The sequence below is a fragment of the Cynocephalus volans genome, chromosome 9 (assembly GCF_027409185.1).
Source record: "Cynocephalus volans isolate mCynVol1 chromosome 9, mCynVol1.pri, whole genome shotgun sequence".
Classification (NCBI taxonomy): domain Eukaryota; kingdom Metazoa; phylum Chordata; class Mammalia; order Dermoptera; family Cynocephalidae; genus Cynocephalus; species Cynocephalus volans.
This window is the reverse complement of record NC_084468.1, coordinates 48,261,070-48,276,334: the sequence shown is the minus strand read 5'-3', so window position 1 is coordinate 48,276,334 and position 15,265 is coordinate 48,261,070.

Here is a 15,265-nt window from a genome sequence, read left to right as displayed (position 1 = left end):
GTGTCAATTCCTGTTTGAATGTTTGGTAAAATTCTGCTGTGAATCCATCTGGTCCTGGGCTTTTCTTTGTTGGGAGCCTTCTGATAACAGCTTCAATCTCCTTTATTGTTATTGGTCTGTTCAAATTTTCTACGTCTTCACGGTTCAGTTTTCGGAGCTTGTGTGTGTCCAGAAATTTATCCATTTCCTCCAGATTTTCAAATTTGTTGGCGTATAGTTGTTTATAGTAGTCTCGAATGATTCCTTGTATTTCAGATGAATCAGTTGTAATATCGCCTTTTTCATTTCTAATTTTTGTTATTTGAGTCTTCTCTCTTCTTTTTTTTGTTAGCCATGCTAATGGTTTGTCAATTTTATTTATCTTTTCAAAAAACTAACTTTTTGATTCGTTGATCTTTTGAATTGTTTTTTGGTTTTCAATTTCATTCAGTTCTGCTCTGATCTTAATGATTTCTTTCCGTCTGCTAACTTTAGGTTTGGATTGTTCTTGTTTTTCTAGTTCTGTAAGGTGAAGTGTTAGGTTGTTCACTTGCCATCTTTCCATTCTTCTGAAGTGAGTGTTTAATGCAATAAATTTTCCCCTCAATACTGCTTTTGCAGTATCCCACAGGTTTTGGTATGATGTATCATCATTTTCATTAGTTTCAAGAAATTTTTTGATTTCCTGCTTGATTTCTTCTTGGACCCATATGTCATTAAGTAGAATGCTGTTTAATTTCCATGTGTTTGTATAGTTTCCAGAGTTTCGTTTGTTATTAATTTCTAGTTTTAATCCATTGTGGTCTGAGAAGATACACGGGATAATTCCAATTTTTTTGAATTTATTGAGACTTGATTTGTGACCTAATATGTGATCTATCCTGGAGAATGATCCATGTGCTGATGAGAAAAATGAATATTCTGAGGTTGTTGGATGGAATGTTCTGTAGATATCTGCCAATTCCAATTGGTCTAGAGTCTTGTTTAGATCTTGTGTTTCTCTACTGATTCTTTGCCTAGATGATCTGTCTAATATTGACAGTGGGGTGTTCAGGTCCCCTGCTATTATGGTATTAGTGTCTATTTCCTTCTTTAGGTCTAATAGAGTTTGTTTTATAAATCTGGCTGCTCCAACATTGGGTGAGTACATATTTATGATTGTTATGTCTTCTTGATTGATCAGACCTTTTATCATTAAGTAGTGTCCCTCATTGTCTCTTTTTATGGTTTTTAGTTTAAAGTCTATTTTGTCAGATATAAGAATAGCTACTCCAGCTCGTTTTTCTTTTCTGTTTGCATGGTAAATCTTTTTCCATCCTTTCACTCTTAGTCTGTGTGAATCTTTATGGGTGAGGTGGGTCTCTTGTAGGCAACATATAGTTGGGTCCTGCTTTTTGATCCAGTCAGCCAGTCTGTGTCTTTTAATTGGGGAATTTAAGCCTTTTACATTAAGAGTTGTTATTGAAAGGTGTTGATTTATTCCTAGCATTTTATTGGTTGTTTGGTTGTCTTAGGTTTCTTTTTTTCCTTGCTTTCTGATTTACTGTTTGCTTTCTTTGTTTGGTGGTTCCTTAGGTTGTAGATAGTGTTTTTGTTAGCTTGTTTTCTCTTCATGAATGCCATTTTTATTATACTAGTGAGTTTTGATTTTTCTTGGGTTTTTATGGCAGTGGTCGTTATTTTTCAGGAACCAAACCCAGTACTCCCTTGAGGATTTCTTGTAAGGGTGGTCGTGTGGTAGTGAACTCCTGCAGTTTTTGTTTGTCTGAGAAATATACTATTTGCCCCTCATTTCGGAAGGATAGCCTTGAAGGGTAGAGTATTCTTGGCTGGCAATCTTTGTCTTTTAGTATTCTGAAAATATCATCCCATTCCTTTCTAGCTTTTAGGGTTTGTGATGAAAAGTCTGATGTTAATCTGATTGGGGCTCCCTTATAAGTGATTTGACGCTTCTCTCTTTCAGCTTTTAAGATTCTCTCTTTGTCTCTGAGTTTTGCCAATTTGACTATGACATGTCTTGGAGAAGGCCTTTTTGGGTTGAATACGTTTGGAGATCGTTGAGCTTCCTGGATCTGAAGATCTATGATTTTTCCTATACCTGGGAAGTTTTCTGCCACTATTTTGTTGAATATGTTTTCAATGGAATCTCCATTTTCCTCCCCTTCTGGAATACCCATGACTCGGATATTTGAGCGCTTGAGGTTGTCTGATATCTCTCTCAGATTTTCTTCAATGTCCTTGATTCTTTTTTCTTTCTTTTTGTCTGCTTGTGTTATTTCAAACAGCCCATCTTCAAGTTCAGAGATTCTCTCTTCAACTTCGACAAGCCTGCTTGTTAAACTCTCCGTTGTGTTTTTTATTTCGCTGAATAACTTCTTCAGTTCAGCAAGTTCTGCTACATTTTTTTTCAGGACATTGATTTCCTTGTACATTTCCTCTTTCAGATTCTGTATACTTTTCCTCATTTCATCATGATGTCTAGCTGAGTTTTCTTGTATCTCATTCAGTTTCCTTAGAATTATCACTCGAAATTCCTTGTCAGTCATTTCAAGGGCTTCTTGTTCTATAGGATCTAGAGTTTGAGATTTATTAACTTTCGGTGGTGTACTTTCTTGATTTTTTGTATTTCTGGTATCTTTTTTTTGGTGTTTATTCATTGTGGCAGGGGGTTGCACAGACCACCGGTTTGAGACTAATGACTAACTAGGATGTTGCTGTGGTTGCCAATTTGGTATGGCTCCCTCCGTGACTGCTCGGTTGGCCTCTAGTGCCTTGTGTGTGTGGTTGCCTCGGGTCTTGGGCTTCTCCGGGGAGCCACCTTTCTGGTCAGCTTGGACTCTGCTGGGCTGGTGGATCACGTACCACAGGGTGTGTGATCTCTGTTGAGCTTTCACTTCCTGTGCAGGACTTCTCCCCGTTCCGTGTGCTCTGGCCCAGGCTGTTAGATCGTACAGTGGCGACCCCACCGGGTGTGTGGTTTCTGTCGAGTCTCCGCCTCCCTGGCCGCTCGTCTCTCCCCTCTGTGCACACTGTGCTGGGCTGGGGCGTGTCTTCTGCAACCCTCGTCTATCAGCTGGGCCTTCAAGACCCTGCTCAGCACCGCCTCGCCCAGGAAGTCTACCAGGTTTCTGGTAGGCACAGACGACCGGTCGCTCTGGGTGCCTTTGTAGCACTGTGTAGATCTTTCTCGGGTCTTGTTCACCTTTGTATCCCCCCGGTATAAACCGAGCCTAGCACCCGCCTGCAGCCTGCTCTCCGGCAGGTTCAAGCGGACCTGGGAACTCTCATACCACACTATTCCCAACCAGAAATTCGTTAGGCTTTTTTCCAAACTGGTGGCCGCGGAGATGGTATCTGCCTCCCAGTAACAGGAAGCTTACCGGGGACCGGAGTCCAGGGTGTGGTGGAGTGACAGTCAGCCCGCCGGTACTTCCTTGCCCTCCTGACACTGGTCGGGGACGCCCACCGCCACCAGCCCCGCCAGAGAACTGGGGAGGGAGTGGGAGAGGAGGCCTGTCTGCAGGCTCCGGAAAGCCCCGCGCCAGGCCAAGCAAGTGGGAGGGCTCAGTGATGGCGGAGCAGGGCGGAGCTGCCCGCACCTGGGAAAATGGAGGCAGCACCAGGGCGGTGAGTGGCCTGGTGGTGCAGGCGGGAGCCAGGTGGGCATCCGCCCCCCCGAACAGAGCTGGACCAGGGGGTCACTCACAGTGCTGTGCCAGGTCGGGTGCTCGCTCTCTGTCTCTGGTTTGTCGCCTTCTGTGTTCTCGGCTGCTGCCGCCTCGGGCGGTTCAGTCGCGGCACGGCTCGGGCACTCCCAGGAATCTTCTTTAATGCCGGCCTGAAACCTCGAATCCTGAATAGGGCAGCTGGCCGCCTTCAGCGCGTCCCCGGCCTCCAGGATCCTGGCTGCATCCACAGCAGCCCTGGCGCCATGTTCCCTGTTTCGAGACTCACTTTTGCAGCTAAGAAACAGTTCTTTTCCTGCTCCACACTTCAAAGCTGTTGCCTGTAAATGAGGCAGCCTCTCCTGCCGGGGCAAAGTGGCGGTCACCCCCCACGACCAGCCAGCAGCAGCGGTCCTCCCTTAAGAGATGGCAAGAGGAAGGTCCACAAGTTTCCCGGCTGCCTGAGGCCCAGTGGCCACCTTTTCCACCTCAGCTACTCCGCGCGCCAGCCGCCGCAGCCACCGCCATCTTGAAACTCCAAAATTCAGAAAATATCTACTTTAAATTGTGTATACATCTATCTTTCCCAAAATAGTTTATAGTTTTTACATTCATGTTATAAATATAATGTGATAGATATTTGACTTTGCAGAGATTTGATTTAACAGATTCCATCTCTATGCTTTTGGAACCAAACCTGAACCTAAAAATTTCTCCCCAGAAGGATGAACGTAGTTACCAAGTACTATTAATTTATAAGAGCTTTTTTCTACTATCAGAGGAAAATTTCTTTACTTTGCCTGACTGGTACTCATAATATCCATTCATTTTCCAAGACGAATACTCATATCCTTTTTATAGATATGACCAATGCTTTTTTATAAATCCAAAGTATCTTTGAGACATTTCTGTGAGTCTGTTTCTCACTTTGCCTCAGAACTCTTTGAAGTCAGTGGGAGCTCCACACTTGAATCAGCTTCATGGAGTGAGAACTCAGAGGAGAAATGGGGCCAATATAAAAATATCCAAATGTAGAGAGTCAGGCTTTCCTATCTATGATGTGTCCCAGAGGGCTGAGCTCAGAAACTGTTCTAATGAGAGAATTCTTCAAGGAAAAATAAAAAAATAGTTGCAAAAAGTGGCCAACAGCTAATCAAAATAAGGAGAAAAATCACCAATTTAACATGAGTTTTAATGAACGCAGATTCCAAGTTCCAGAAATTAGTTATAATGTTTATTGTTTAGACTTTGCTTTGATCATAGTTAAAACAGAAGGTGGTCCAGAAAGCACAGATTTTAAACTTAACAAGTCCTCTCATTTCTCTTCCCAACTCTCCATTCCCAACCTCATCCCCCAAATCTCTTACCTACTGACAACTAAAACGTCACCATTAATAACCCATCCCAATGGGCTAGCCCTACTTTGGTGGGTATTCTCTAGGAACAGGGCGCTAGGCTTCTGGGAGTTTTCGTGGTACTGAGAATAGGAGATAGTAAGGCAAGGAGAAGCATCCTGCAGAACAGATTGAGGGGAGCACTCCCAAAGTAATGGGCACAACTGATGCAGGAGATGTGTCTAAAGATATTGTGATCCTTCCAGAGAGTAAGTTCCTGAGTTCTCCTCTGCTGTCCTCCTGACGTCACGTAGGAGACTCCATTGGCAGTGTCTGTTCAGGACATGTCACTTCTTACTCGTCGAGGACTTCTAGAGCCCACTCATACCATGGGCCCTTGCTTGCAGAAATGTGACACCCCCACCCTGGCCACTGGCTGAACCAGGAATAGACACTGACCCAAGCTGCACCAATCAGATTCTCTTTCAAAACTTGAAAAATGGCTACTAAGTGACTATCTAAAAACACTAGACAAACTTTGTTCGTCTTGTGAACTGAGGACATGAAGATGCAGGTTTTGAACACTCGGCTCCAACCTGTGCATGCGGCAGCAGAAAGTTCGATCTGTGGGCAGGGATAAATGAAGCACATTTACAGAGGGAAGCTGAGACAAGATCCTGAGGCCTCAAGAAAGAGAAACTTGGGATGGTTTTCTTGGATCCTGCCAGGTTTCCAGTTCCTGGGTTCCCTGCATCCTGAGGCCTGCCTACAGTTATGGCCTTGAGTTTTCTCAGTGCTCTTGCATCCTTTTAATAGTCTGTCCTCTTTTTTGTTTAAACTTGTAAAGGTTGGTTTCTATCTTTTCAAACAAAGCCTTAGAATGACTGGAATGATAATGGTCATGACTATGATAATGCTAGGGCCGGCCTGTGGCTCACTCGGGAGAGTGCGGTGCTGATGACTATGATAATGCTGATAACTAATATTTATTGAGTGCTTACTATGTCCCGTGCACTTTTTAAAACACATAGTATACACGTTCCATTTAATTTTCACAGGAAATCTATGAAGTTGGCGTTACCCCCATTCTCATGTTATCAAACATGTAGTAGTAGTTTGCTCAAGGACACACATAACTCATTTCAAACACAATATCTGAATTGGTGGATCCTATGTAACTGTCTTGGTCAAGAATCTGATGCCCAAATTGAGCAAAAACAAGGCAACAGTATATCTTACAAAATTCTGCTTTAACATGGTTTACCAAATATCATCAAATCTGAGATGTCCTCAATTATGAGAATCCATCATTATTTTTCTTTTATTTCCCCAACTTTTCATCTTGAAACTTCCTAAACTTAAAGAAAATTTGAAAGTATGGTGCAATAAACCCTCTTGTCCTCTTTACTTTGATTCATTTTAGGTAAATTCAATTGTTAACATTTTACCGCATCTGCTGTATGTATGTTTGCATGCATGTATGTGTGCGTGCATGTATATTAGTATATAAACACAAATATCCTTTTTTTGATAAACTGAAAGTAAGTTGCAGGCAGACCTCATGATATCACACTCCTAAACACTCCAGCAGGCATCTCGTAAAAACAAGGACAATCCCCTGCATAACCACAATATCACTGTCACACTCAAGAAATTCAACATTATACTATAATTATACCTAATATGTAGTTTGCTATTGACTGAATTGTTTTCTCTCTCAACTAATATGTTGAAATCCTAACCCCCAGTGTGACAGTATTTGAACACCAGGCTTTTAGGAGGTAATTAAGGTTAAATGAGGTCATAAGGGTGAGGTCTTGATCTCATAGGATTAGTGTCCTTTTGAGAAGAGACACTAGAAAGCTTGCTCCAGCTTTCTTTCTCTCATATTGTCTCCTCCCCCACCCCCTACTCATGCTCAGAGGAAAAGCCATCAAAGGACACAGCAAGAAGGCAGCTGCCTGCAAGCCAAGAAGAGAGCCCTCACCACAAACCAAACCCTGCCAGAACCCTGATCTTGAACTTTCCAGCCACCAGAATTATAAGAATAAATTTCTGTTGTTTAAGCTATGAAGTCTTTGGTATTTGTCATAGCAGCCAAGCTGACTAATACGTAGTTCATATTCATATTCCTCCCAGTTATCAAAAAAACAATTCTTTCATTGCTATTTGCTTTTTTCTTCAATTTGGAATCTCACCAGAAATCACATATTACATTTTGTTGTTATGTCTCTATAGTCTCCTTTAATCTAGTTAACCCACCTTTTTTGATCATTCAAAATACACCTTTATTTTAATTGTCACTAAGAAAAAAAAAAGTGCTGCCATTTATAATGATAAGATGTCTTCAACTCTAAAATGAATCCTGCTAAATGTTGAAATTTAATGTTAAAATATGAGAAAAAGGTGCATCTTAAAATTGATGAAATATGATATTTCTGCCTGGATTTGTTGTAAAGGGAAAGTTTCAGATAACAACTAAAAGTTTGGAAAATATATCCAGTAAGAAAAAGATGGAAAAAAAAAAAAATGAGAGTCCTTAGCTGGCAGAACAGGTTAAAAGGCAATTTTATAACAAGCTTTAAATTTATAAAGAATTCTTAAGTGGAAGAGGGTGACAACCTTTTTCTCATATGCTAAGAAAACAACAGGGAAAAAAGAAAGCAAATCAGTTTAAACTACAAAGTAAGGGCTTTAATTTAGACATAAATTAAAAGACTTTTTTCTGGCCAGAATACTTTTAAAAATTATTGAGAATGGTTGGTGAGTCTCTTTCTCTAGAGATGTGATCAGCATATTCTAGACTGAGAAGCAAGCTTTTGGACAAATTTTATTGAACAAAGATATGTGGCCTCGTGGGACAGGGTACAAAAAGCATTTTAGAGTTGCAATGTCAAGGGCTGAGGCACAAAAGTCATTATAAGCAAGTTTGAGACATGATAATAATTTATTTGGCTGAAGAGTAAAATCCAGGGAATCATTAGAAGTGTGCTTGTTAGGAATAAAAGTGGAAGAACCAGAGTGTTGTTGACAGAGCAAAGAATTCAAGGGTCAGTAAAGGCCTATGGAAGTCAGATAAATGTACTGTGATGGTAACAATATATAATGGCAGTCACTCTTGATTAGAGAATTGCTGTGCAAAAACCATATTTAATGAAGAGGTTTTTCTTAGCATTTTTATGTAGGTTGTCTTGGAATAAGAAAAGAACAGCGGTAAAAAGACCAGCTAGGGTGTCATTGCAGTGATCCAGCCTGACCCATGGGCTCAATGTGTAACCAGCCACCTCCCTAAGCCCCCATATAGATTGCAGAATCCTAGAACTCCACCATTGGAATGCTTCCTCTGACTTCCTGTAAACGCATTGTACGAGTGTGCTAGGGCTGCCAGAACACAAATACCACAAACTGGGCAGCTGAACAAAAATTTATTTTCTCACAATTCCAGAGGTGAGAAGTCCAAGATCAGGGTGTCAAGGTGTCAAGGTATCAGCAAATTTGGTTTCTTCTGGAACCTCTCTCCTTGACCTGCAGATGGCTGTCTTCTCCCTGTGTCCTCATATGGTCACCACTTTGTATGTGTTGTTTGGGTCCTGATCTCTTCTTCTGGTAAGGACACTAGTCATATTGGATTAGGGGCCACCCTAATGACCTCATTTTACCTTGATTAGCTCTGTCTCCAAATATAGTCTCATCCTGTGGTCCCGGGAGTCAAGGTTTCAGCATATGAATTTGGGGGGACACATTTCAGTTCATAACACCCATGAAGCTATTGTCCATCCTTTAAAACTGAGAATGCTTATTTTTCCTTCCTAAGAAAAGATTGAGAGAGTAGGTGATTAAAACTTTGAGGACACAGAGAGCCCGAGGAGAGTGGAGGCTGTGGATCCCAAAGCCAAACTTTGCCTACCTAACAATTCTGCCTATTACTAGGCACCACGGTGGAAATTTTAAAAAGGAGCTTTTCCTTTTTTTCCCATCCTCATGGAAACGAGGTATTATAACAGAGATTCCACACCCACTGGAAACCTTTATTAGTTGTAAGGTCAGGTCAATCTTAACAATATAAAGCATGTTCCAAAATCTATTATCTAAAATATAATTCAAATCTCAGCTCCACGCTTCTTTAATTTTTGATAATGAGCATTTGGTGTTCAAGAGTATATAGCGTTGTAAATTGAGGCAGCTAATAACCCTAAGAATTAGCTCCTTTGAAATCAGTGACAAGAGAGCCCTCTCGGGCTTTTTTTTTTTTTTTTTTTCTCCTGACCTTGATGTTCCAAATATTGCTGATGGTTTTAATTTCCTAGATGATAGTTCTCCTTTAAGTTATTCCAAAGAACAGAACACTGTCTCTGGAAACACACCTGAGATTAAACAGACCACCTTCATCAGTTCACCAGAATTACTGACTCATCCTTTCCTTGACTCCAGAACCTAGATTTGTCCCCACAGATATAATGAAAGGGAGAAAGGATCCAACACTACAGTTGAATGTGCCAAACAGTAGGGCCCCATCACTATGGCCCCTTAGTTAATCAACTCTTTACAGATGGGGCTGGACCTTCCCAGGGATTTTTACACCTTGGGTACCTCCCCCACCAGAGGCACTCAGTAAATGTGTATGGGCCTGAAGAAAATCCTCTAACTAGCAAGAAAAGTCGTCCAGGAGTCTTAAGAAAGTGTAATCCAAAACATACCCAGTGCCAACAGTCCCCTTTTCACTGATGAGAACTCCTAAGAGGTTGTCACCACCCCCTCAGAAGTACCCCACTTTGGTGTGGATAGAACCTGCTGTCCCCACTGCTCAAGAGTCGCCTTGAACATTCTCTGCTAGGTTCCTGGGAATTCTTCTCCAGGGCAGAGCATGACAGAAAAACACTTTCTTCATTCCAAATCTGCAAATGAAATGCAGCCTCCCAGTGCACTCTTCGGGGCCTTCCTTATGCCCCCAAAGTAATTTTGAAGCATTCTACTTAATTTCCATGATGGCAAATTTATGAATATTCACCAAAGCAAGCAATGGCTATAGGGAAGCCCTGGGAGGAGGTTCAACTTCACTGCGTCAGTTTTAACGATTATGAAAGTTTCAAATGAACCAATGTACCTTCCTTAATTCATCACAAATAACATGCCACAGCTTAACAATCTCAAAGCAAATGACTGAAATAATAAAATATGATAAAGTAAAGGAAGGGGGAAGTCATCTGCACCTAGAAAAAAAAAAAAAAAGAGTCCCAGAGGTTAGAAAAATTGCCTACAGTATAGCTTAAAGTCAGGTAGTGTTATGCCTCCAGCTTTATTTTTTTTGCTCAGCATTGCTTTGGCTATGCGTGGTCTTTTATTGTTCCATATAAATGTCTGAATAGTTTTTTCCATTTCTGAGAAAAATGTCTTTGGAATTTTGATGGGGATTGCATTGAATTTGTATATCACTTTGGGTAGTATGGACATTTTCACTATGTTGATTCTTCCAATCCAAGAGCATGGGATATCTTTCCATCTTCTTTGTATCCTCTCTAATTTCTCTCAGCAGTGGTTTGTAGTTCTCATTATAGAGATTTTTCACATCCTTGGTTAACTCAATTCCTAAGTATTTTATTTTTTTGGTGGCTATTGTAAACGGGCAGTCTTTCTTGATTTCTCGTTCTGCATGTTCACTACTGGAGAAAAGAAATGCTACTGATTTTTCTGTGTTGATTTTGTATCCTGCTACTGTGCTGAAATCATTTATCAATTCCAGCAGTTTTTTTGTAGAGGTTTTAGGCTGTTCGATATATAGGATCATGTCATCTGCAAACAGGGACAGTTTGACTTCATCTTTTCCAATCTGGATGCCCTTTATTTCCTTCTCTTCTCTGATTGCTCTGGCTAGTACTTCCAACACTATGTTGAATAGGAGTGGTGAGAGTGGGCATCCTTGTCTAGTTCCTGTTCTTAAAGGAAAAGCTTTCAGCTTTTCCCCATTCAGGATGATATTGGCAGTGGGTTTGGCATATATGGCTTTAATTATGTTGAGATACTTTCCCTCTATACCTAACTTATGGAGGGTCTTTGTCATGAATGAGTGCTGAACTTTATCAAATGCTTTTTCAGCATCTATAGAGATGATCATATGGTCCTTGTGTTTGAGTTTATTAATATGGTGTATCACATTTATTGATTTGCGTATGTTGAACCAACCTTGCATCCCTGGGATGAATCCCACTTGATCATGATGAATAATTTTATGTATGTGTTGCTGTATTCTGTTTGCTAGTATTTTAGTGAGGATTTTTGCATCTATATTCATCAAGGATATTGGCCTGTAGTTTTCTTTTTTGGTTATATCTTTACCTGGTTTTGGTATCAGGATGATGTTTGCTTCATAGAATAACCAAAACAGTATGGTACTGGCATAAAAACGGACACACTGACCAATGGAATAGAATAGAGGATCCAGAAATCAACCCACACACTTACTGCCATCTGATCTTTGACAAAGGCACCAAGCCTATTCACTGGCGAAGGGACTGCCTCTTTAGCAAATGGTGCTGGGATAACTGGATATCCATATGCAGGAGAATGAAACTAGATCCATACCTCTCACTGTATACTAAAATCAACTCAAAATGGATTAAGGATTTAAATATACACCCTGAAACAATAAAACTTCTTAAAGAAAACATAGGAGAAACACTTCAGGAAATAGGACTGGGCACAGACTTCATGAATACGACCCCAAAAGCACGGGCAACCAAAGGAAAAATAAACAAATGGGATTACATCAAACTAAAAAGCTTCTGCACAGCAAAAGAAACAATTAAAAGAGTTAAAAGACAACCAACAGAGTGGGAGAAAATATTTGCAAAATATACTCTGACAAAGGATTAATATCCAGAATATATAAGGAACTCAAACAACTTTACAAGAAGAAAACAAGCAACCCAATTAAAAAATGGGCAAAAGAGCTAAGTAGGCATTTCTCTAAGGAAGATATACAAATGGCCAACAGACATATGGAAAAATGCTCAACATCACTCAGCATCCAGGAAATGCAAATCAAAACCACATTGAGATACCATCTAACCCCAGTTAGGATGGCTAAAATTCAGAAGACTATGAACGGTAAATGCTGGCAAGGCTGCGGAGAAAAAGGAACTCTCACACATTGTTGGTGGGACTGCAAAATGGTGCAGCCTCTATGGAAAATGGTATGGAGGTTCCTCAAACAATTGCAGATAGATCTACCATACGACCCAGCTATCCCACTGTTGGGAATATACCCAGAGGAATGGAAATCATCAAGTCGAAGGTATACCTGTTCCCCAATGTTTATCGCAGCACTCTTTACAATAGCCAAGAGTTGGAACCAGCCCAAATGCCCATCATCAGATGAGTGCATACGGAAAATGTGGTACATCTACACAATGGAATACTACTCAGCTATAAAAACGAATGAAATACTGCCATTTGCAACAACATGGATGGACCTTGAGAGAATTATATTAAGTGAAACAAGTCAGACACAGAAAGAGAAATACCACATGTTCTCACTTATTGGTGGGAGCTAAAAATTAATATATAAATTCACACACACACACACACACACACACACACACAAAAAAAAAAAAAAAAACCGGGGGGGGGGGGGAGAAGATATAACAACCACTATTATTTGAAGTTGATACGACAAGCAAACAGAAAGGACATTGTTGGGGGGGACGGGGGGAGGGAGAAGGGAGGGAGGTTTTGGTGATGGGGAGCAATAATCAGCCACAATGTATATCGACAAAATAAAATTTAAAAAATTTAAAATAAATTTAAAATAAATTAAAAAAAAAAAAAAAGAAAAATTGCCTACAGGTCGGAAAGTGACTTGGGAAAGAAGCGATGATTGCCAACCACTGCATTCTCTTCCTGGGCCCCCTTTAGTCCTTTAATCTGGGTCTTTAATGTGCTTTTCATTTATATGTAGATTTTTTTTTCCTACATAAATTTCTACTTTCAGTAGGGTTTTATAGCAACCTTTAAATTTTGACTTATTTGGAATCCCAAATAGACTTTTGCTGTTCTCTGGACATTTTGAATACTTGCTTTTTCAATAGCTTAGATTCAAAAGTGTCTGAGAACCTCTAACTTCCCATGTAACAGTAAGATATTATTTTTGTTGTTCTATCTAAACACCAAGAGTGGAATTTTTTTTTCATTGATTATACATATTCAGGGGGCACAGAGACGACCATCAGCACCTATGCCCAAGGTGTGGTGATCAGATAAATACCATCAGCATGCCCACCACCTCAAATTGCAATTATTCCCCATGTCCCCCACCCAGCCTCTCCCCAGCCCCGCTCTCTCACCTCACTTCCAGCAACCCTAGGTCTGTTCTCTCCCTCTGCAAGTCCAACACACCACTGTGGTCTTTGTTTCCTTCTTTCTTTCTCTCTTCGCTCCCACTTATGAATGAGGACATGCAGTGTTTTTCCCTCTGTGCCTGGATTATTTCGCTTAGCCTAATTTTGTCCAAGCTCACCCACATTGCTGTGAATGGCAGAATTTCATTCTTTTTTATGGCTGAGCAGTATTCCACTGTGTATATACACCACAGTTTCCTTATCCAGTCATCCGTCAGTGGACATTGAGGTTGGTTTCATATCTTGGCTATTGTAAATAGAGCTACAATGAACATAGGAGTGCAGGTATCCTTTTGACATGATTATTTCCATTCCTTTGGGTATATACCCAGAAGTGGGGTTGCTGGATCATATGGTAGGTCTATCTGTAGTTGTTTGAGAAACCTCCATACTGTTTTCCATAGTGGTTGTATTAATTTACAGTCCCACCAACAGCATGGAAGAGTTCCCTTTTCTCTGCATCCTCATAAGCATTTGTTATTCTCAGTCTTTTTGATGATAGCCACTCTAAGCAGGGTGAAATGATATCTCAATGTAGTTTTAATTTTCATTTCCCTGTAACTAGCAACATTGAGCATTTTTTCAAGTACGTGTTGGCCATTTGTATGTTTTCCTTCAAAAAATGTCTATTCAGTTCCTTTTCACATTTTTTGATTGGGTTATTTGTTACTTTATTGTGTAGTTGGTTGAGTTCCTTGAATACTCTTGATATTAATCCCTTGTCAGATGTATAGTTGGCAAATATTTTCTCCCATCCTGTAGGTTGTCTTTTCACTCTGTTGATTGTTTCTTTTGCTGTGCAGAAGCTTTTTAGTTTGATATAATCTCATTTATTTTTTTTTTCTCTTATTGCTTGTGCTTTGGGGGTCTTCTTCATAAAGTCTTTGCCCAGTCCTACTTCCTGAAGTGTTTCCCCTATGTTTTCCCTTAGTAGTTTTATAGTTTCAGATCTTATACTTAAGTCTTTAATTCATTTTGAGTTGATTTTGGTATATGGCAAGAGGGGCAGATCTAGTTTCATTCTTCTACATATGGATGTCCAGTTTTCCCAAGGCTGTTTATTGAAGAGGCGCTCTTTTCCTCAATGTATGTTCTTCTTCCCTTCATCAAAGATCCGTTGGCTGTAAGTCTGTGGGTTGATTTCTGGATTCTCTATTCTGTTCCATTCGTTCAAGTGTCTATTTTTATGCCAGTATTATGCTGGTTTTGGTTACTATAGCTTTGTAGTACAATTTGAAGTCAGGTATTGTTATGTCTCCAACTTAATTTGGTTTTTTTGGTTTTTGTTTGTTTGTTTGTTTGGGGGGGATTTGGGTTTTTTGCTTAGGATTGCTTTGGCTATTCAGGGTCTTTTCTTGTTCCATATGAATGTTAGGATTGTTTTTTCTATTTCTGTAAAGAGTGTCATTGGTATTTTGATGGGGATTTCACCGAATTTGCAGCGAGCTTTGGGTAGTATGGACATTTTCACAATGCTGATTCTTCCAATACAAGAGTATAGAATGTCTTTCCACCTTTTTGTGTCCTCTTTAATTTATTTCAGTAGTGATTTATAGTTCTCTTTGTAGACATCTTTCACCTCCTTGAATAAATTGATTCCTAGGTATTTTATTTTTTTGGTGACTATTATAAATGGGCTTATTTCCTTGGTTTCTTTTTCTGCTAGATCGTTATTAGAGAATAAAAATGCTACTGATTTTTGGGTGTTGGTTTTGTATCCTGCAACATTACTGAAATTTTTAATCAGCTATAAGAGCTTTTTGGTAGAGTCTTTAGGTTTTTCTCTACATAGGAGCATGTCATCTGCAAACAAGGACAGTTTGACTTCATCTTTTCCAATCTGGATGCCCTTTATTTTTTTCTCTTGGCTGATTGCTCTGGCTAGTACTTGTAA